General features: G+C 49.6%; 1 protein-coding gene across 1 annotated transcript in view; it reads left to right on the forward strand.

The window, feature by feature from the left end:
• The first annotated feature begins 866 nt into the window (after window positions 1–866).
• Window positions 867–23,133, forward strand: part of rerea (arginine-glutamic acid dipeptide (RE) repeats a) — a 351,957-nt gene continuing 329,690 nt past the window's right edge. Inside the window, exon 1 of the mRNA XM_060938298.1 lies at window positions 867–1,011. The gene's annotated coding sequence lies outside the window, so the exon portion shown is untranslated. The remainder of the gene's footprint in view (window positions 1,012–23,133) is intronic.

A 23,133-nucleotide genomic window follows, 5' to 3' on the forward strand; every position in this document is an offset into this window, starting at 1 on the left:
CAACTTTGCCTCCTGTCTCTTCGTTAAGGGTACGGTCTCCAATCCGTACATCACAGCTGGTCTCACTACTGTCTTATACATCTTACCTTTCACTTTTGCTGGGACTTTCTGATCACAAATGAACCTGGAGGAATGAAATATAAAATTGTGTTTTTATTCAACAACAACAACAAAAGCAAATTGGCCTTATTTCTTTATTTCAAGGCAGGTCACCTGTCAATATCTATATAATACAAAGAAGAAAAAGCTTTTATTTGTCACAGAGAGAAACATCTTGGATGACCCATCATAGTTTCTGTTATGGTATTATCTCATGATTTATGGATTCCTGTATTTATAAAACTGAAAAAAAAAATTTCAGGTTGTAATTCACTTGTCTCTAAATGTCACCTATTAGGTTAAGGACGTATTTTAAAAACGAGTTGTTTTTAAAACATTAAAATGAAAGCAGACAGGCTGAGGTTAAAAATCTCCTCAGCAACAACAACAACAAAAATCTTCATGAATTGACAACAAAGCGCACGCGCGCACGCGCCTAATCTACTACTACACACGCACACTCTCTATGGCATGCACACACGCGCGCGCGCTCACGCACGCGTTTTTAAATCACAAAAGCCCTCAGCTCATTGGATGCTCTTGAGCTCACAGCAGCAAATACAGCCAATCCCGGTTTAGGACACTGGCAGTGGGCGGGGCTTTGTCCCGTCCCTCTGGCTGAGAGGGGAGGAGCTTGCTCATGCAGGGCTTTTTCTTTCTTACTGAAGAAGGACAGAGACCCCACAATCCCATCACTCACACCTATAAAGCTTTCCTCCCGAATGATTAAAGTCGCTCCCTGACGTTAGTGAATCACTCATTTACTTCATTTTCCACTCATAGAGCAGCTACAGCCCGCTAGCTATTCTAGCTTTACAGCTTTAGCTATAGGCTACCTGCTCTGCCGCTTTGTGTTTTGTTGCTCGCAGCCCCTCTCAAACAAATCTCTGATGTTGTAGAGCAAGACGCAAGGTAAGTTTACAACATTTACGACTTCCGGCGTCAGCGTGTCCGACAGCGTCTTTCTTCGTCCGTGTGTCGATATTCGGTCGCAGTGGCTGCTGCAATTAGCCTGCGTGTTAATCATTGGCTATTAGCTAGCAGTGTTCGGGGCTTGCTGATTAGCCACCGTGGTGCTGAGAGGTGGGTTAGCTAGCTAAGCAGCAGCAGGCAGGGATGATGCTGGTTATCATGGCTGCTGCAGGCAGGTCCGGGCGGTTTGAGCTGCCTGTGTGAGGGGAAGGAAAGCATGAGGTTAGAAGTTGGAAAAAGCTTTTGTCTTCTTGTGCATGTTGAACTTGTTGAGGCTCCTGGGCGCGTGCTTTTGTTGTTTTCTTCTTCTTCTTGTTGCTGCTGCTGCTGCTGCTGTGGCTTCAGCTGGTTTGTGTCTCACCCATCTGCTCTCTTCCACTCATCTCTCTCTCTCTCTCTCTCCAGCAGCTGGGCTTTCACATGCCACTTGTTTCGATTCATTCATTAGATTATCTATCTATCTATCTATCTATCTATCTATCTATCTATCTATCTATCTAGTCTTTCTCTCTTTCTGTCTGTTGCTCTGCCTGTCTTCCTTCCTTTCTTTTTCTTCCTTTCTTGTTTTTCCTTCCTTCCTTCCTTTTTCTCTCTTCCTTTCTTTACTTTCTCTTTCTTCCTTTCCCTTCCTTCCTTCCTTCCTTCCTTTTTCTCTCTTCCTTTCTTTACTTTCTCTTCCTTCCTTTCTTTCTTTCCTTCTTCCTTCTTTCTTTTTTCTTTTCTTGCTTCCTTCCTCTTTTTTCCTTCCTTCCTTTCTCTTCCTTCCTTTCTTGTTCTTTCTTTCTTTTTTCCTTCCTTCCTTTCTTCTTTCTCTTTTTTCTTTTCTTGCTTCCTTCCTTTCTTTTTTCCTTCCTTCCTTTCTCTTCCTTCCTTTCTTGTTCTTTTTCTTTTTTCCTTCCTTTCTTTTTCTCTTTCTTTCTCTCTCCAGCAGCTGGGCTTTCACATGCCACTTGTTTCAATTCATTCATTATCTATCTATCTATCTATCTATCTATCTATCTATCTATCTATCTATCTATCTATCTATCTACTTGTCTTTCTCTCTTTCTTTCTGTCTGTTGCTCTGCCTGTCTTTTTCTTCCTTTCTTGTTTTTCCTTCCTTTTCTTTCTTTCTTTCTTTCTTTCTTTCTTGTTTTTCCTTCCTTTTTCTTTCTTTCTTTCTTTCTTTCTTTCTTTCTTTCTTTCTTGTTTTTCCTTCCTTCCTCTTTCTTTCTTTCTTTCTTTCTTTCTTTCTTTCTTTCTTTCTTTCTTGTTTTTCCTTCCTTCCTTTTTCTTTCTTTCTTTCTTTCTTTCTTCCTTCCTTTCTCTTTCTTTCTTTCTTTCTTTCTTTCTTTCTTTCTTTCTTTCTTTCTTTCTTTCTTTCTTGTTTTTCCTTCCTTCCTTTTTCTTTCTTTCTTTCTTTCTTTCTTTCTTTCTTTCTTTCTTTCTTTCTTCCTTCCTTTCTCTTTCTTCCTTCCTTTCTCTCTTTCTCTCTTTCTTTCTTTCTTTCTTGTTTTTCCTTCCTTCCTTTTTCTTTCTTTCTTTCTTTCTTTCTTTCTTTCTTTCTTTCTTTCTTTCTTTCTTCCTTTCTCTTTCTTTCTTCCTTTCTCTTTCTTTCTTTCTTTCTTTCTTTCTTGTTTTTCCTTCCTTCCTTTTTCTTTCTTTCTTTCTTCCTTTCTTCCTTCCTTTCTCTTTCTTTCTTTCTTTCTTTCTTTCTGCGTGTCTTTCTTTTCTTTTAAAATCTCACACACATTTCTTAGCACTGTGATTCTCAAAGTGGACTCCAGAGATCTCCGGGACTAAATGATGTTTAGGATTCTTCCTATTTTTCGATGACATGCTGGTCAGCTTTCATTGTGCATGCAGAGATTCTACTTTTATTTTATTTTGATTTTATTTCATGATACTGACATCAGAAATGAGTGTCCAGCTTCCAAAACATCCAGCATCCAAACCTTCTCTCCCTCTACAAGCTTCTGTTGCTAAATTATGCAAAACATCAGAGACACAGTGGCCAGGTTGTCTTCTGTGCTTTTGAGTCACGTCACTTAACATGACACTTCTTCAGTGCAAATGGTTTGAATTGTAAAATGTTCCAGATCCTGGTTCAGGTTCCCCAAAACATCATAAGCAGTAAAATGAGAGCGTGTGGTGCTCAGTGCTCACTCAAACACTGACTGATGGTTATAATAATTATTGTTGTTTTTATGACTTGGTGATCAAGATCATTACAAGCTATCAAGTGTCATTATGAATGCACCGATCCTCCTCTGTTTTTATTTGTTTAAAAATTTTTTTGATTAATTCTCAGAGTAACCTACAAGCTCTCGACACGCTTCTTTTGTTTCTAAGTTATGCGAAACATCACAGCCGTGCTCACAGCAAGCCTTAAGACACTTGTGTTCTGTGTTTACATGCAGGATCTGATGTGTGTCAGTCAAAAACACGTGTTCACTACTTAAACAACTATTTTGGCTCAAGTGTGTTAGATCCAGGCTCAGATTCCCCAAATCATCATCAAAGTTAAGATATTCTTTGTAAGCTGTTCTTTCAGCTTTTAAGATTATTGCTTATCGCACTGTATATTGATAAAACCTGAATTTTGTAGCAGACTGTGCTGTAACATGGTCTCCGTGTCGGATTATACAGTGGAGATGTTTTAATGATAGAGCTGTGATTAAAGAAACTAAAACATTCGGCTTACGTCATCAATCTGCGCAGAACTTTGTGTTAAAAGAAACATCCTTAAATAGTAGCATGAGGTACTATTTGGGTGTTTTTTTTTTTTAACCAATTCTGTAAGTTTTACTCAATCCTTTTACTCAACTCTTGGTGGATTTTAGACAAGTGTGATCGCAGCATTTGCACTCTTGAGATTTGGATTAAAATATTTCTGATACTGCCAGAACTTTGTTGTCGGCTGTCGTTGGTTGCAGTGGCACTAAATCAGCCACAGGCGAGCACATCGCTTTAACCGTTCTAAAACGGCCAAACTTGTCAACAAAATAATTCTTCATGATGTGTGATTTTAATCTGTAACTGCGAAAGTGTAAACCCAGCTGTAGAGACAGAGTTCAAGCATGCAAAGGTGCTATTTATTTACTTCTTTACTTGCGTTCCTTATTGTACAAATAACCCAGACGATATGTAGAACTTGATCAAAAACTATAGGTTAAGGCATTTAGCAAAAGTTTTATTAAGTTGCCAAGAAAACCCGTTTGGAGAAGTGACGTCCGGCCCAATTTGTGTTTGGATGCATATCGTGTCCGTCATTTTATCGACACTATATGGGTCACTTAGACTACGTTCAGACTGCACCCTGAAACGACCCATATCCGATTTTTTTGCCCATATGCGACCTGTATCCAATTTGTTATTAACAATCTGAACGACACAGATCCGATTTTTTTCACATGCGACCCAGGCTGCTTGGATATGTGGTCCTAATTCCGATGCGTATCCGATATTTTCACATGCGACTGCAGTCTGACCGGACAGGTCGCATTCATGCGACCTACACGTCATCAACAAGAGACAAACATCACTATTCTGCGTTGGCTAATCCCGCCTCTTTGGTGGAAAGCAACAACATTTGTACAGTTTTCAGAATTTAAATAGACTTTTATAGAATTGATCAAGCTAATGGTGGATTTGGTAGGGACCTGGATGTTGATCTGTTAGCCTGATTAAATAAAAGAGTTTCTATAACTGATTTATAACTTAAACCATCCTGTATTACAAGATTATAAGATTGTTCTGGAAATTTCCAGTAATTTGACACCTTCGGTCTCATTAGTCTGCTGCCCACATTAATCAGATTATTGTGCGAGTTCCGCCGCCGCCACAAAAACCACATCGCCAGGTCTCGCCTCATCTCCATGCTTTACTTGCAAACTTGAAGAGTGCGCTTTTTTTTTGTTTACATATTACGTAGATGTGCTTATTACGTGTCAATTTGCGCAAGCGGGACACTTTTGGGTCGTTTTCCGTTCATATTGGAGATCGCATACAAGTCTCATATAATTGGTAATGTGAACGGCCTAACAAAAAAATCGGATTTCACAACAAATCGGATATGGGTCGTTTCAGGTTGCAGTCTGAACGTAGTGTTAGGATCCTGGGAGCGGAGCTTTGTCAACATGGGCAGGAATCATTCAAATGTCGAACACACCGTACCTTTCGAGACCTAAATTGTACCTCATATACCTGGAACACTCCTCTTGTGGTGATACTATCATGGGACGCTCAGTCCTGATCAGATGCTGATCCTGTGTTTATGAGCAATTTCAAGCTGATGGAGAGCCATAATATGTCTATTCATTATAGGTCTTATTTAGAGTTTAGTGTGAAATCGAACGGGTTTAAATGATTACAGTTTTATTTGTGTGTCTGGTTTTCTCCAACTACTGTGTTTTAACAGCATAAGAGCTCTTGGCAAGTTGGTACACATTTGGCTAATATTATTTTAGGTAATGGTTATGAAATTGATCAGAAGGGTGACTTGAGTGTGTGTTTTTTTGTTTGTTTGTTTTTTTCCCCCCTCATTGAGAAGTGTTGCTAGCTAAAGACACCCTGCTTTAGTATTCCTGTGGTGGTGTTTTTTTTTTTAAGAAAAGTTTCCAAGTGGTGGCCAAACTGAGCGAAAAAGGAGCGCGTTTCATGTCGACTGTTTCTTCTAAAGAAGACAGATGGTGATCAGATGTGGTCTTAAAACATCTGTGTGTCTTTTGCATGACTTTGTGTCCTACCGACAGCACAACATAATGTTTTTGACTGTAATGGAAGAAGAGCTGCAGAGCTTAGGAAACAGTTTGAATGTTTAAAAAAAAAAAAAGTATGGAAACGTATCACAAAGAAAGATGACACTATATCGCTGTTGTGAAACACAAACCTGTCGATGCACTTTTTGGAGAGATTAGAGATTTTGTCACCAGTTAGAAACTCTAAGGCCCTGTCCACACGGCAACGGATTCAGGTGAATCTGATAAAATTGTTTATCGTTTTGGCCTGGCGTCCACACGACACCGGCGTTTTGGGTGCCCCAAAACGAAATCTTTTAAGAACGGGTTCCAGAGTGGAAAGATCTGGCAACGGAGCCGTTGCGAAGTCGTCTGGATGAGTAGAACGGATTTGTTTACGATGACGTCACAACCACATGTGCTTCACGCCGGGTAGAAGTGTAACGAACTCGATACGAGTTGTCAACAAATCCTATAACTTGGTTCATGAAACGCGCTTGAGCAATTCCAGCGTTATGGACGTGACACTTGAACTCAAAATGGCAACAAATGACCCAGTGCATGTTTTATTGTCTCCCAGTATTTAAACAGGTGTTGCATATTTTAAGGCTGTACCATACTGGAGAAGTGATAGAACAAGAACAATTCCCATAGTACATCTAGGGCATGCCAGAAAATGCCAATAAAAGATGCGTTATGGATGTGACAGAAAAAGTATCACTTTTCTTGGGTGACTGTACATTTTTATCAAACTCTGTGAAATTGTAAACCTAATGTCGAAATGGAGATATCCATTTGATAGAGGGGTCCAAGGTGAATATTAAAAAATCTTTGTTTAAAATATTTTGTATTTCATGCAGAGTTTCGGAAGGAAAAGTCAGCGTTATGGATGTGACGCGTCTGAAATAGACATGGCATATGTTTAGAAAATCAGCAATTTAACCACCATAACCCTTTGAAAAACTCTCTAAATATCAGCTAAAACTATCAAAGTTCTTAAATAATATTTAGGATGGCTATTGTTTTGCTGTTTTGTGGATTTTAGCATACATTTCTGTGGCTTGTGGCAATAATATAGAATTGTACATGATCAAAGTTGATTTTAGCTTGGGGTTTACATTATAAGAAAGAAAGACTGACAGTGACATATTAGGTTGGTTACAGATTGGTTCAACTTATTCACATCTGTAAAATACAGGCCTAGGTGATATCTCTGGGAGTGGTTTTGATGTATTACATGTTGCTTTATTTTTGCATGGTGAGGTTGACATTTACATGGAATTGCCCGCTTACAAAATATTTTCACTGTGAATATATATTGTGAAATGGTGCAAAGTGAGAGAGAGAGAGGGAGAGAATAGCCCTTGGGGCAGAGTCAATCCCGCCAGCAAAAATAGGGGAAAAAAAGGAGCGATCTCACCTTTTCAGATGTTGGTTTAAGTCCTACAATACATTCCTCAAAAAGGGCGTAGAAGAACAAATTAATCCATCAACGTGTAGCATTCAATGAATCATACGTCATCCTCGCTGCCATATTGGATGGGTCAAAGCGGAGAATAAAGATGCCTGCGTTTAACTGTACCAACAGGTTTGCTGTCCAAACGAGATCACATGGGATTACCTTTCATAGGTGAGACTGGAAAAATACTTTTCATTGTATTTGGTCATTATAACGTAATTTTACAAACAGATTTTTCTGATTTTGTGGCTAATATGAAGTCTCGTGCATAATAGTTTATGCGCATGCGTCCTTACTTCTATTGTTCTGTGTCTCTGATGGGACCGTCTTACAGTGCACCTAGAGGTATGGCATGTGTATTGCATCGTTTTCAGCAAGCGTTGCGTTGCCATATGGACCTGATATTTTACTGATCGTTGCCCATGTGGACGCGATATTTTTTATTTTATTTTTTTAAAATCTCGTTGCCGTTGTCGTGTGGATGTAGCCTAAGGTAATTGCGGGAAGCTGATTTTTGTTCAATTTTGTACTTTTTTTTTTCCTGCGTTTAAGTGTATAATTAAATTTTTTCCCCTGCATTGTATTATGACACACATGCTATGAGTATCTTTTTAGAAATGTGTAAGTCAAATCTTCAATGCAAAAATATTTAACTTCTAATTAGCCACATTATACTGCGTGTAAGAGATTTGGGGAATCGGTGAACGTTATAAAAGTAACGACGACGCCCAGGATCTCTCCAAAAAGTGCACCGTGACTTATCGTAATATGGAGATATTGTCATGTTGGACGGCTCGAGAGCAAACATGAAACGTTAAGTGCCAGCCTGAGCTGTTTTGCGGCCTTTATTTCATACGTTTCTTTCATTCAAGCATTTTTGTTTTAGTGTTTTTATTTCTTTTACACCGTTTCACAAAGGGCGCTTGTTTAATTGGAAGTTTCCCCCATGCTATTGAATAAGATCATAAGCGTGTCATTGTGTTGGGGCCATTCAGTGTGCAGGAGACACTGGCTGGATTGTATGGCCACCTGCCACTGTGTTGCACCATGACCAAATGGAGCTCTCAGCAGCGTGTGATTGGAGGAGCGCACACAATCATTTTCACTCTCTCTCTCTCACACACACACACACACACACACATGCGCGCTTCTCAAGCAAGGCATGTTGTGTAATACACAAGTTTGCTTCCAGTGAGTCGGTGTGCTCGCACCGTGTCGTCGGCTGCTTGGTAAGCACCGTTTGCGTGGCGTTGTCCATCATGATGTTTTCAGGTTTAACCTGCAGGTTATATCGAGATGTGTGAATCCTTTGTGCGCGATTTCTTCCTTCACCTCTGAGCGACCTGCTTTTCTGAACAGCATTGCTATAGGAGGTATCTGTTGACACCTTTCTCAGGGTTAACGTTCCTCGAAAACAACACGGATAATGACGTATTGGGATTATTAGACCTGTAACACCTTGTTAAAGGAAAAAAGATCCACCCTTGTAACCTTCCACTGAGTTGAATTTCACATCAGTTAAAAGTTATATGGGTGCATTACCCATATACAGAGTAGCCAGTAGGATTTATCCCTCATGTCATGTCTTCCTAAAGAGAGCGATGCAGCGGCGCTTTAGTCTTTTAGGCCCTGTCCACACGGCAACGGATTCAGGTGAATCCGATACAATTGTTTATCGTTTAGGCCTGGCGTCCACACGGCACCGGCGTTTTGGGTGTCCCAAAACGCAATCTTTTGAGAACGGGTTCCAGAGTGGAAAGATCTGGCAACGTTGCCGTTGCGAAGTCGTCTGGATGAGTAGAACGGATTTGTTTACGATGACGTCACAACCATGACTGTGAGTGCTTCACGCCGGGTAGAAGTGTAACGAACTCGATGCGAGTTGTCAACAAATCCTATAACTTGGTTCATGAAACGTGCTTACAAAATATTTTCACTGTGAATATTTATTGTGTAATGGTGCAAAGTGAGCGAGAGGGAGAATAGCCCTTAGGACAGAGTCAATCCCGCCAGCAAAAATAGGGAAAAAAAGGAGCGATCTCACCTCTTGAGATGTTGGTTTGAGTCCTACAATACATTCCTCAAAAAGGGCGTAGGAGAACAAATTAATCCATCAACGTGTAGCATTCAATTTATTCCGGACCATTAAAGACGCCGCCTTCCGCGTAGAATCATACGTCATCCTCGCCGCCATATTGGATGGGTCAAAGCGGCGAATAAAGATGCCTCATTCATGTGCTGCATTTAACTGTACCAACAGGTTTGCCGTCCAAACGAGATCACATGGGATTACCTTTCACAGGTGAGACTGGAAAAATACTTTTCATTGTATTTGGTCATTATAACGTAATTTTACGAACAGATTTTTCCGACTTTGTGGCTAATATGAAGTCTCGCGCATAATAGTTTCTGCACATGCATCCTTACTACTTCTATTGTTCTGGTGTCTCCGAAGGGACCGTCTTACAGCGCCCCTAGAGGTGTGGCATGTGTATTGCATCGTTTTCAGCAAGCGTTGCGTTGCCATATGGACCTGATATTTTACTGATCGTTGCCCATGTGGACGCGATATTTTTTAAAATAACATCTCGTTGCTGTTGTCGTGTGGATGTAGCCTAAGGCTACGTTCACACTGCAGGCTGAAGTGACTCAAATCCGATCTTTTCGCCCATATGTGACCTGTATCCGATCTTTTATTGACAATATGAACGACACAGATCCGATTTTTTCAAATCCGACCCAGGCCGTTTGGATATGTGGTCCTAATTCCGATTCCTATCCGCTCTTTTCATATGCGACTTCAGTCTGAACCGCCAGGTCGCATTCATCCGACTTACACGTCATCAACAAGCCACAAACGTCACTATTCTGCGCTGAAGTAGGCGGCGGGTCTCTCAAAAAAGTTACAACAACATGGCGCATAATCACGGGCGCAGATAGACGGTGGGACTCGTCCCACCCAGATTAAAATTTCGCTCGGTTGGTTCCCCCCCACTTATAGGGAGGAAAAAACGTCTATGCTGTCTTTCTTTGCATAAGGCAAACCTCACGGAAAAATCAAAAGACTAGTTACCATTCGGTTTATTGAGGTGCACAGCAGTGTATACATAGTTGCAACAACTCACATAAAACAAAACAAAGACTGATATTCGGTTGGTTGAGCTGCGCAGACTGCACAGGTTGCGAGCTCGAGCTTGGTTGCTATAGTAACCCACAACAAGTTTGACAGGCATATTGGGGTTGGTTTGCTGGCAGCTTTGTCCCCCCCAGTTTTTTGTCCCTCCCAGTTCAAAAAAACGTATCTGCACCCCTGCGCATGACATCAATGCGAGGGACGCTTCGGGCTGTGAAGGTTCTGAATCTTCTCAATGGAAGGACGCAGAGGTTAGGGAGCTGATTTCCATTTGGGGGGATACAGCTATTCAAGCTAGATTGGATGAGTCATACCGCAACCGGGCGGTTTTACTTCCGTAAACACTGGCCATGCTCACTACGTGTGACGTCGTCGTATCCTGCAATGCGCATACGGAACACTTTTAGGTCGCTTTCGTTCATACTGAGGATCACATACAAGTCGCATATATTTGTTAATGTGAACGACCTCACAAAAAAATCGGATTTCACAAAAAAATCGGAATTGAGCATTAAGCCTTGCAGTGTGAACGTAGCGTTAGTCTGTGCACTCGTCTGTGCACGCTGATCAGCTTCCAAAGCTTCAGATTTCATGTGTGTCGCTGTCCTCAATCAGTGCCATCTTGCTTTTGCAGGTCTGTGGCATAACACGGCACGAATTGCGTCACATTGCATTCTGGGACTCTGAGCCACATGTGTTCTGTCTGCACTATTTTTACACTGGACGTCTCATTAATATGTCTCTGGATAACGGTGAGTGAGAAAAGAAGGTCTTGCCTTATGGTTGAGATCGTTGAGTGTTTTTCTTGTATTAAAGAAAATATCTCACAAACCAGTTGAGCTAAATGTCTGTCATTTTATATATTAAAAAAAAAAAAAAACCCTGCATGTTGAATTTAACGATATAACCACGAATGTGATGAAAATAGACGGGACTGTTTTTGTCGGAGGCCGCCATAACTCCATTGTGCGTGATGTCGTTTTCTGCGAGCACAGCGGCGGTGTACAAATGCATGCTGTACTAGACTGTAATATAATATTATGGTCTAGTGTGACGTCTCGGTCAATTTATTTGCATTTCTCAACAAAAATTATGGCAGTGCGGGAAGATAAAAGGAATCACGATAAAGTAGTGGCTAGTTTGTGTGTTTATTTAAGAAATATATATATATATATACCTGCTTATCTAACATCCGTTCGATGCGTGACACGGGATGATGTCGTGCTGCCGGTGTTTTGTGGTGAAACAACGTCAGGATCGTGTCTGGCTTCAGTTGTCGTTTCTGCCTCGTGTCTCGCTTCTTCCCAGTGATGATTTTTTTTTTCATACAAGTCCTCTACCAAACAATCTTCTGTAAAATGCACAGAAGCACAATTTCCTGCTTTTTCCAGGAGTAAAGTTTTCTCGCTTTACTCAATGAAGCCACTCAGACAAACGACTCGGATCCAGGACGGAATAAGGAAGATGTACGTCACGCAGCGCCGCTTTCGTTTTCATCTCCTGATACATCCGTATATCTGGTTAATCCAGTATGGCTGCGTCCGGAGAAACGACCCAACATACCGATGTTACAACTTTAAGGTGTTTTTTTAAGCTGAAGTCCGCTTAATTTTTTTCATCTGGAGCATTTTGTATTAATGTATAATGATATTTCATAACCCCGTAATTTCAAAATCTCCTGTTTTAATGGCTTTAAAGATCATGTTACCGTGTGACTTCCGAGCAACAGACAACCAGCAGCTTCTCACAGGAGCAACTCTTTCACAAATACTTCAATATGATCATATTTAATGGGTTTCGGAGTGGAGGAGTTTTCCTTTATTGAGGTCCTGTAGAGTGTAGAGTATCAGGTTATTGGTTTAACCCTCTGTGGGAGTTTGACATTGATTAAACGTTTAAAGGAAATGTGTATTAAAATCAATCAACCAGCAGCTTTTCTGCAGTTCTCACACGAGAGCCAGAAAAAGAGGCGTTTTGTCATGGGATGGGGTGGGGTTTTCTCTTTCCTTTCGTTCATTCGTTCGTTCTTTCTGTCTGTTAACATTCTCTTCCAAGAACGATTTCGTACTCCATAGATAATAGGAAAATAAATAAATAAATTCCCTGTATTCCTAGTACAAATGTCACAGCTCTGTGCAGGCGTAGGATAACGACTCACTTTAGTCGTTAGCGCTGGGGTGAGGCATGGTGAAATAATGTCTTGCTTCTTTGCGAATTGCAGAGAGAGGCAGTCAAACAGCGTAGGAGGCATCTATTAGTAATCATTCCCTACTGGCTAGAGGGCACAAAGACGTCTCACGGGTCCTACAGAGCGAAGCTGTGTTTGAGCAAAACCAGTGACACACACAGACATGCATGCTTCGTCACTGCTGTGCTTATTTTCACTCCTAAAGTGAGTGACTCGGTGTATTTGAATCTTTCTTGATCAACCCCCAACCCAATTCCATTGTGCTCAGCTTCACAAAACAAAAACCCCTAAAGAAAGCAGATTTCTTTTGTGTGGCTCCCCGCCGTTAAACCGACCGCCAATCATTTTCTCACAACGTGTCATCTCGCTGGCTCGGTCAGCCGAGCGTTCATAGCCACCGCTTCACTTCGGGTCTTTTATTAGAGGAGTTTTACATGGAAGATTAGTGCTCGCTATGAGAGTGCAGCGCTGCTGATGTTCGCTTGCCCCTCGCAGCTTTATTCCCATCAATCATGTCTTCTACCATCCTGGATTTCTGCCTCGCTTTCCAAACCAGGAAAGCCTTAAGGGAGACGGTGACAGAACAGAAGTAATCTGGTTAGTGTTTTTGGCATAGCGTTAATCCATCTTTTGAGCCGGAGTGCGTTGCGAGTTCACCCAAGAGGGCAATTTGGAGCGGCGGCTGCCAGAGCCTGTGCGAAGCACTCGCAGGCAGAGAGCAGTAAATAATGTGTTGCAAATGGAGCCGCTTTCCGACGAAGTATCAGGCAACATGTAGGGAAGATCCCATGTGGAAGCTAGTGTGTGTAATGGAGTTGATTTGTCAATCCTCGGCCTGGATTTCTACGCACCAGACTGCAGCGCCTTTGATCCGAGCCTTGATTTCGTTACTTGTTTAGAGACGAAACAGCACAGTATGAGCCACGTACCACTTCAAACCCCAGTCCATTAGTTGTGAAATGAAAAACTGGAGGCAGTAGTTAGGTGGATTGGTTTAAGACAGAGGATTTTCTCTTCATTTGCAAGTCAGACAGCATTTGCTTTATGCCTATTTGAAGGATATCACACTCCATCACCTGGCACAGGCTTAAAAAGCTGTTTTAAATACTTCATTTAATTTCACCTGAATATATAATATTTAACTTCACTGACCTTCTGCTGATTTTCTGGGAGATGTATCTAGTTTGAATGTCTAGAGCTCTCTCTCTCTCTCTCTCTCTCTCTCTCTCTCTCTCTCTCTCTCTCTCGGTCTCTGTGTGCCTGTCTCTCTCTCTTCTCACATGAGAGCCAGAAAAAGAGGTGTTTTGTCATGGGATGGGGTAGGTGTTTGTTTGATTTATTTATTTATTTATTTATTTATTTATTTTAAAGGATATCACGCTCCATCATCTGGCACAGGCTTAAAAAGCTGTTTTAAATACTTAATTTACTTTAAACTGAGTTATTATTTTTTCTAACTCCACAGACCTTCTACTGATTTTCTAGATGTATCTAGTTTGAATGGCTTGCGCTCTGTCGGTCTGTGTCTCTCTCTCTCTCTCTCTCTCTCTCTCTGTGGGTCTCTGTATCTCTCTCGCTGTCTCTCTCGCGCTCTCTCTCTCTCTCCTCTGGGTCTGTATGTCTCTCTCTCTCTGTGGGTCTGTGTGTGTCGCTCTCTCACTGTGGGTCTGTGTCTCTCTGTCGGTCTGTGTGTCTCTCTCTCTCTCTCTCTCTCTCTCTCTCTCTCTCTCTCTCTCTCTCTCTCTGTGTGTCGGTCTGTCTCTCTCTGTTGGCCTGTGTGCCCCTCTCTGTCTCTCTGTGTCGGTTGGTCGGCCTGTGTGCCCCTCTCTCTCTCTCTGTCGGTCGGTCGGCCTGTGTGCCCCTCTCTCTCTCTGTCGGTCGGTCGGTCGGCCTGTGTGCCTCTCTCTGTCGGTCGGTTGGCCTGTGTGCCTCTCTCGCTCTCTCTCTGTCGGTCGGTTGGCCTGTGTGCCTCTCTCTGTCGGTCGGTTGGCCTGTGTGCCTCTCTCTGTCGGTCGGTTGGCCTGTGTGCCTCTCTCTGTCGGTCGGTTGGCCTGTGTGCCTCTCTCGCTCTCTCGCTCTCTCTCGGTCGGAGTCGGTCGGCCTGTGTGCCTCTCTCTGTCGGTCAGTTGGCCTGTGTGCCTCTCTCTCTCTCGCTCTCTCGCTCTCTCTCTGTCGGTCGGCCTGTGTGCCTCTCTCTGTCGGTCGCTTGGCCTGTGTGCCTCTCTCTCTCGCTCTCTCTCTGTCGGTCGGTCGGCCTGCCTGTGTGCCTCTCTCTGTCGGTCGGTCGGCCTGCCTGTGTGCCTCTCTCTGTCGGTCTGTCGGCCTGCCTGTGTGCCTCTCTCTGTCGGTCGGTCGGCCTGCTGTGTGCCTCTCTCTGTCGGTCGGTCGGCCTGCCTGTGTGCCTCTCTCTGTCGTCGGTCGGCCTGCCTGTGTGCCTCTCTCTGTCGGTCGGTCGGCCTGCCTGTGTGCCTCTCTCTGTCGGTCGGTCGGCCTGCCTGTGTGCCTCTCTCTGTCGGTCCGTCGGCCTGCCTGTGTGCCTCTCTCTGTCGGTCCGTCGGCCTGCCTGTGTGCCTCTCTCTGTCGGTCCGTCGGCCTGCCTGTGTGCCTCTCTCTGTCGGTCGGTCGGCCTGCCTGTGTGCCTCTCTCTGTCGGTCCGTCGGCCTGCCTGTGTGCCTCTCTCTGTCGGTCGGTCGGCCTGCCTGTGTGCCTCTCTCTGTCGGTCGGTCGGCCTGCCTGTGTGCCCCTCTCTGTCGGTCGGTCGGCCTGCCTGTGTGCCCCTCTCTGTCGGCCTGTGTGCCCCTCTCTGTCGGCCTGTGTGCCCCCCTCTCTCTCTCTCTCTCTCTGTCGGTCGGTCGGTCGGCCTGTGTGCCCCTCTCTCTTACCCCTTTTCCACCAAATCAGTTCCAGGGCTGGTTCGGGGCCAGTGCTGGTGCTGGTTCACAACTCGTTCAACTTGCGAGCCAGCTGAGAACCAGTTTGCTTTTCCAGAGCTCGCGGGGCAAAGCGGAGCCACGTCATTACGTCGCTGCATACGTCATTACGTCGCTGTATACGGAAGTTACGGCGCTACGTTTGCATAAACCTTGGCGCGAATATCAAAGCAAAAACAACACGGAAGAAGCAGCAGCGGCAACAACAATAATAAATTACTTGGCATTTGTACAGCTGCTGCTTCTCGTCGCTTAAAAATGGCGATCTTTCGCGGTCTTGTTATTGTTGTCGGTCTTAACAACTCCGGCCCCCCGCTGACGTAAGCGGTTCTTTCCTCTGGCCCAGCAGGAGTTGATGCTAGGCTGGAACCGGTTTTTCTGGCCCCAGAGCCAGTTCTTTGTCAGTGGAAACAGAAAACCCGGTTCCAAACTAAGCACTGGCCCGAACCAGCCCTGGAACTGCTTTGGTGGAAAAGGGGCATCTGTCGGTCGGTCGGCCTGTGCGCCCCCTGTCTCTGTCGGTCGGTCGGCCTGTGCGCCCCCTGTCTCTGTCGGTCGGTCGGCCTGTGCGCCCCCTCTCTCTGTCGGTCGGTCAGCCTGTGCGCCCCCTCTCTCTGTCGGTCGGTCGGCCTGTGCGCCCCCTCTCTCTGTCGGTCGGTCGGCCTGTGCGCCCCATCTCTCTGTCGGTCGGCTCGGCCTGTGCGCCCCTCTCTCTGTCGGGTCGGTCGGCCTGTGCGCCCCCCCCCCACCCCCCCCCCCCCCGTCGGCCTGTGCGCCCCTCTCTCTGTCGGCCTGTGCGCCTCTCTCTCTCTCTCTCTCTCTCTGTCGGCCTGTGCGCCTCTCTCTCTCTCTCTCTCTGTCGGCCTGTGCGCCTCTCTCTGTCGGCCTGTGCGCCTCTCTCTCTCTCTCTCTCTGTCGGCCTGTGCGCCTCTCTCTGTCGGCCTGTGCGCCTCTCTCTCTCTCTCTCTCTCTCTCTGTCTGTCGGTCGGTCCGTGTGCCTCTCTCTCTCTGTCGGTCAGTCCGTGTGCCTCTCTCTCTCTGTTGGTCAGTCCGTGTGCCTCTCTCTCTCTCTGTCGGTCAGTCCGTGTGCCTCTCTCTCTCTGTTGGTCAGTCCGTGTGCCTCTCTCTCTCTGTTGGTCAGTCCGTGTGCCTGCCTCTCTCTCTCTCTCTCTCTCTCTCTCTGTCGGTCAGTCCGTGTGCCTCTCTCTCTCTGTTGGTCAGTCCGTGTGCCTCTCTCTCTCTGTCGGTCAGTCCGTGTGCCTGCCTCTCTCTCTCTCTCTCTCTGTCGGTCAGTCCGTGTGCCTCTCTGTCGGTCAGTCCGTGTGCCCCTCTCTGTCTCTCTCTCTGTCGGTCGGTCCGTGTGCCTCTCTCTCTCTGTCGGTCAGTCCGTGTGCCTGCCTCTCTCTCTCTCTCTCTCTGTCGGTCAGTCCGTGTGCCCCTCTCTGTCTCTCTCGCTCTCTGTCGGTCGGTCCGTGTGCCTCTCGCTCTCTGTCGGTCGGTCCGTGTGCCTCTCGCTCTCTGTCGGTCGGTCCGTGTGCCTCTCGCTCTCTGTCGGTCGGTCCGTGTGCCTCTCTCTCTCTGTCGGTCGGTCCGTGTGCCTCTCTCTCTCTGTCGGTCGGTCCGTGTGCCTCTCTCTCTCTGTCGGTCGGGTCCGTGTGCCTCTCTCTCTCTGTCGGTCGGTCCGTGTGCCTCTCTCTCTCTCTGTCGGTCGGTCCGTGTGCCTCTCTCTCTCTGTCGGTCGGTCCGTGTGCCTCTCTCTCTCTGTCGGTCGGTCCGTGTGCCTCTCTCTCTCTGTCGGTCGGTCCGTGTGCCTCTCTCTCTCTGTCGGTCGGTCCGTGTGCCTCTCTCTCTCTGTCGGTCGGTCCGTGTGCCTCTCTCTCTCTCTGTCGGTCGGTCCGTGTGCCTCTCTGTCGGTCGGTCCGTGTGCCTCTCTGTCGGTCGGTCCGTGTGCCTCTCTGTCGGTCGGTCCGTGTGCCTCTCTGTCGGTCGGTCCGTGTGCCCCTCTCTGTCGGTCGGGTCCGTGTGCCTCTCTCTCTCTCTCTGTCGGTCAGTCCGTGTGCCTCTCTCTCTCTCTCTCTCTCTGTCGGTCAGTCCGTGTGCCTCTCTCTCTGTCGGTCAGTCCGTGTGCGCCTCTCTCTCTCTCTCTCTCTCTCTCTCTCTCTCTCTCTCTGTTGGTCGGCCTGTGTGCCTCTCTCTCTCTCTCTGTCGGTCGGCCTGTGTGCCCCTCTCTCTCTCTCTCTCTGTCGGTCAGTCCGTGTGCCCCTCTCTCTCTCTCTCTCTCTGTCGGTCAGTCCGTGTGCCTCTCTCTCTGTCGGTCAGTCCGTGTGCCTCTCTCTCTGTCGGTCAGTCCGTGTGCCTCTCTCTCTGTCGGTCAGTCCGTGTGCCCCTCTCTCTCTCTGTCGGTCAGTCCGTGTGCCCCTCTCTCTCTCTGTCGGTCAGTCCGTGTGCCCCTCTCTCTCTCTGTCGGTCGGCCTGTGTGCCCCCCTCTCTCTCTGTCGGTCGGCCTGTGTGCCCCCCTCTCTCTCTGTCGGTCGGCCTGTGTGCCCCTCTCTCTCTCTCTCTCTCTCTCTCTCTCTGTCTCGGTCGGCCTGTGTGCCCCTCTCTCTCTCTCTCTCTCTCTGTCTCGGTCGGCCTGTGTGCCCCTCTCTCTCTCTCTCTCTCTCTCTGTCGGTCAGTCCGTGTGCCTGACTCTCTCTCTCTGTCGGTCGGTCCGTGTGCCTCTCTCTCTGTCGGTCGGTCCGTGTGCCTCTCTCTCTCTCTCTGTCTCGGTCGGCCTGTGTGCCCCTCTCTCTCTCTCTGTCGGTCGGCCTGTGTGCCCCTCTCTCTCTCTCTGTCGGTCGGCCTGTGTGCCCCTCTCTCTCTCTCTGTCGGTCGGCCGGTGTGCCCCCTCTCTCTCTCTCTCTCTCTCTCTGTCGGTCGGCCTGTGTGCCCCTCTCTCTCTCTCTCTGTCGGTCGGCCGGTGTGCCCCCTCTCTCTCTCTCTCTCTCTCTCTCTCTCTCTCTCTCTCTCTCTCTCTGTCGGTCGGCCTGTGTGCCCCTCTCTCTCTCTCTCTGTCGGTCGGCCGGTGTGCCCCCTCTCTCTCTCTCTCTCTCTCTCTCTCTCTCTGTCGGTCGGCCTGTGTGCCCCTCTCTCTCTCTCTCTGTCGGTCGGCCGGTGTGCCCCCTCTCTCTCTCTCTCTCTCTGTCGGTCGGCCGGCCTGTGTGCCCCCCTCTCTCTCTCTCTGTCGGTTGGCCTGTGTGCCCCTCTCTCTCTCTCTCTCTCTCTCTCTCTGTCGGTTGGCCTGTGTGCCCCTCTCTCTCTCTCTCTCTCTGTCTCGGTCGGCCTGTGTGCCCCTCTCTCTCTCTCTCTCTCTCTCTGTCTCGGTCGGCCTGTGTGCCCCTCTCTCTCTCTCTCTCTCTCTCTCTGTCTCGGTCGGCCTGTGTGCCCCTCTCTCTCTCTCTCTCTCTCTGTCTCGGTCGGCCTGTGTGCCCCTCTCTCTCTCTCTCTCTCTCTCTGTCGGTCGGCCTGTGTGCCCCTCTCTCTCTCTCTCTCTGTCGGTCGGCCTGTGTGCCCCTCTCTCTCTCTCTCTGTCGGTCGGCCGGTGTGCCCCCTCTCTCTCTCTCTCTCTCTCTCTCTCTGTCGGTCGGCCTGTGTGCCCCTCTCTCTCTCTCTCTCTCTCTCTCTCTCTCTCTCTCTCTCTCTCTGTCGGTTGGCCTGTGTGCCCCTCTCTCTCTCTCTCTCTCTCTCTCTCTCTCTCTCTCTCTGTCGGTCGGTCCGTGTGCCTCTCTCTCTGTCGGTCGGTCCGTGTGCCTCTCTCTCTCTCTCTGTCGGTCGGTCCGTGTGCCTCTCTCTCTCTCTCTCTGTCGGTCGGTCCGTGTGCGCCTCTCTCTCTCTGTCGGTCGGTCCGTGTGCCTCTCTCTCTCTCTGTCGGTCGGTCCGTGTGCCTCTCTCTTTCTCTGTCGGTCGGTCCGTGTGCCTCTCTCTCTCTCTCTCTGTCGGTCGGGTCCGTGTGCCTCTCTCTCTGTCGGTCGGTCCGTGTGCCTCTCTCTCTCTGTCGGTCGGTCCGTGTGCCTCTCTCTCTCTGTCGGTCGGTCCGTGTGCCTCTCTCTCTCTGTCGGTCGGTCCGTGTGCCTCTCTCTCTCTGTCGGTCGGTCCGTGTGCGCCTCTCTCTCTCTGTCGGTTGGCCTGTGTGCCCCTCTCTCTCTCTCTCTCTCTCTCTCTGTCTCGGTCGGCCTGTGTGCCCCTCTCTCTCTCTCTCTCTGTCGGTCGGCCTGTGTGCCCCTCTCTCTCTCTCTCTGTCGGTCGGCCGGTGTGCCCCCTCTCTCTCTCTCTCTCTCTCTCTCTCTCTCTCTCTCTCTCTGTCGGTTGGCCTGTGTGCCCCCCTCTCTCTCTCTCTCTCTCTCTCTCTCTCTCTCTCTCTCTCTCTCTCTGTCGGTTGGCCTGTGTGCCCCTCTCTCTCTCTGTCGGTCAGTCCGTGTGCCTGCCTCTCTCTCTCTCTGTCGGTCGGTCGGTCCGTGTGCCTCTCTCTCTGTCGGTCGGTCCGTGTGCCTCTCTCTCTCTCTCTCTGTTGGTCGGTCCGTGTGCCTCTCTCTCTGTCGGTCGGTCCGTGTGCCTCTCTCTCTGTCGGTCGGTCCGTGTGCCTCTCTCTCTCTCTCTCTGTCGGTCGGTCCGTGTGCCTCTCTCTCTCTCTGTCGGTCGGTCCGTGTGCCTCTCTCTCTCTCTGTCGGTCGGTCCGTGTGCCTCTCTCTCTCTCTGTCGGTCGGTCCGTGTGCCTCTCTCTCTCTCTGTCGGTCGGTCCGTGTGCCTCTCTCTTTCTCTGTCGGTCGGTCCGTGTGCCTCTCTCTTTCTCTGTTGGTCGGTCCGTGTGCCTCTCTCTCTTTCTCTGTCGGTCGGTCCGTGTGCCTCTCTCTCTCTCTCTCTCTCTCTCTCTCTGTCGGTCGGTCCGTGTGCCTCTCTCTCTGTCGGTCGGTCCGTGTGCCTCTCTGTCGGTCGGTCCGTGTGCGCCTCTCTCTCTCTGTCGGTCGGTCCGTGTGCGCCTCTCTCTCTCTGTCGGTCGGTCCGTGTGCGCCTCTCTCTCTCTGTCGGTCGGTCCGTGCGCCTCTCTCTCTCTGTCGGTCGGTCCGTGCGCCTCTCTCTCTCTGTCGGTCGGTCCGTGCGCCTCTCTCTCTCTGTCGGTCGGTCCGTGCGCCTCTCTCTCTCTGTCGGTCGGTCCGTGCGCCTCTCTCTCTCTGTCGGTCGGTCCGTGCGCCTCTCTCTCTCTGTCGGTCGGTCCGTGCGCCTCTCTCTCTCTGTCGGTCGGTCCGTGCGCCTCTCTCTCTCTGTCGGTCGGTCCGTGCGCCTCTCTCTCTCTGTCGGTCGGTCCGTGCGCCTCTCTCTCTCTGTCGGTCGGTCCGTGCGCCTCTCTCTCTCTGTCGGTCGGTCCGTGCGCCTCTCTCTCTGTCGGTCGGTCCGTGCGCCTCTCTCTCTCTGTCGGTCGGTCCGTGCGCCTCTCTCTCTGTCGGTCGGTCCGTGCGCCTCTCTCTCTGTCGGTCGGTCCGTGTGCCTCTCTCTCTGTCGGTCGGTCCGTGTGCCTCTCTCTCTCTCTGTCGGTCGGTCCGTGTGCCTCTCTCTCTCTCTGTCGGTCGGTCCGTGTGCCTCTCTCTCTCTCTCTGTCGGTCGGTCCGTGTGCCTCTCTCTCTCTCTGTCGGTCGGTCCGTGTGCCTCTCTCTCTCTCTCTGTCGGTCGGTCGTGTGCCTCTCTCTCTCTCTGTCGGTCGGTCCGTGGGCCTCTCTCTCTCTCTCTGTCGGTCGGTCCGTGGGCCTCTCTCTCTCTCTCTGTCGGTCGGTCCGTGGGCCTCTCTCTCTCTCTCTGTCGGTCGGTCCGTGGGCCTCTCTCTCTCTCTGTCGGTCGGTCCGTGCGCCTCTCTCTCTCTCTGTCGGTCGGTCCGTGTGCGCCTCTCTCTCTCTGTCGGTCGGTCCGTGCGCCTCTCTCTCTCTGTCGGTCGGTCCGTGCGCCTCTCTCTCTCTGTCGGTCGGTCCGTGCGCCTCTCTCTCTGTCGGTCGGTCCGTGCGCCTCTCTCTCTCTGTCGGTCGGTTCCGTGCGCCTCTCTCTCTGTCGGTCGGTCCGTGCGCCTCTCTCTCTCTGTCGGTCGGTCCGTGCGCCTCTCTCTCTGTCGGTCGGTCCGTGCGCCTCTCTCTCTGTCGGTCGGTCCGTGTGCCTCTCTCTCTGTCGGTCGGTCCGTGTGCCTCTCTCTCTGTCGGTCGGTCCGTGTGCCTCTCTCTCTGTCGGTCGGTCCGTGTGCCTCTCTCTCTCTCTGTCGGTCGGTCCGTGTGCCTCTCTCTCTCTCTGTCGGTCGGTCCGTGTGCCTCTCTCTCTCTCTGTCGGTCGGTCCGTGGGCCTCTCTCTCTCTCTCTGTCGGTCGGTCCGTGGGCCTCTCTCTCTCTCTCTGTCGGTCGGTCCGTGGACCTCTCTCTCTCTCTCTGTCGGTCGGTCCGTGGGCCTCTCTCTCTCTCTGTCGGTCGGTCCGTGGGCCTCTCTCTCTCTCTGTCGGTCGGTCCGTGGGCCTCTCTCTCTCTCTGTCGGTCGGTCCGTGGGCCTCTCTCTGTCGGTCGGTCCGTGGGCCTCTCTCTGTCGGTCGGTCCGTGGGCCTCTCTCTGTCGGTCGGTCCGTGGGCCTCTCTCTGTCGGTCGGTCCGTGGGCCTCTCTCTGTCGGTCGGTCCGTGTGCCTCTCTCTGTCGGTCGGTCCGTGTGCCTCTCTCTGTCGGTCGGTCCGTGTGCCTCTCTCTGTCGGTCGGTCCGTGTGCCTCTCTCTGTCGGTCGGTCCGTGTGCCTCTCTCTGTCGGTCGGTCCGTGTGCCTCTCTCTGTCGGTCGGTCCGTGTGCCTCTCTCTGTCGGTCGGTCCGTGTGCCTCTCTCTGTCGGTCGGTCCGTGTGCCTCTCTCTGTCGGTCGGTCCGTGTGCCTCTCTCTGTCGGTCGGTCCGTGTGCCTCTCTCTGTCGGTCGGTCCGTGTGCCTCTCTCTGTCGGTCGGTCCGTGTGCCTCTCTCTCTCTCTCTCTGTCGGTCGGTCCGTGTGCCTGCCTCTCTCTCTCTCTCTCTGTCGGTCGGTCCGTGTGCCCCTCTCTCTCTCTCTCTGTCGGTCGGTCCGTGTGCCTCTCTCTCTCTCTCTGTCGGTCGGTCCGTGTGCCTCTCTCTCCTGTCGGTCGGTCCGTGTGCCTCTCTCTCTGTCGGTCGGTCCGTGTGCCTCTCTCTGTCGGTCGGTCCGTGTGCCTCTCTCTGTCGGTCGGTCCGTGTGCCTCTCTCTGTCGGTCGGTCCGTGTGCCTCTCTCTCTCTCTCTCTGTCGGTCGGTCCGTGTGCCCCTCTCTCTCTCTCTCTGTCGGTCGGTCCGTGTGCCTCTCTCTCTCTCTCTGTCGGTCGGTCCGTGTGCCTCTCTCTCTGTCGGTCGGGTTCCGTGTGCCTCTCTCTCTGTCGGTCGGTCCGTGTGCCTCTCTCTCTGTCGGTCGGTCCGTGTGCCTCTCTCTGTCGGTCGGGTCCGTGTGCCTCTCTCTGTCGGTCGGTCCGTGTGCCTCTCTCTCTGTCGGTCGGTCCGTGTGCCTCTCTCTCTCTCTCTGTCGGTCGGTCCGTGTGCCCTCTCTCTCTCTGTCGGTCGGTCCGTGTGCCTCTCTCTCTCTGTCGGTCG

The sequence above is a fragment of the Neoarius graeffei genome, chromosome 13 (assembly GCF_027579695.1).
Source record: "Neoarius graeffei isolate fNeoGra1 chromosome 13, fNeoGra1.pri, whole genome shotgun sequence".
NCBI lineage: Eukaryota > Metazoa > Chordata > Actinopteri > Siluriformes > Ariidae > Neoarius > Neoarius graeffei.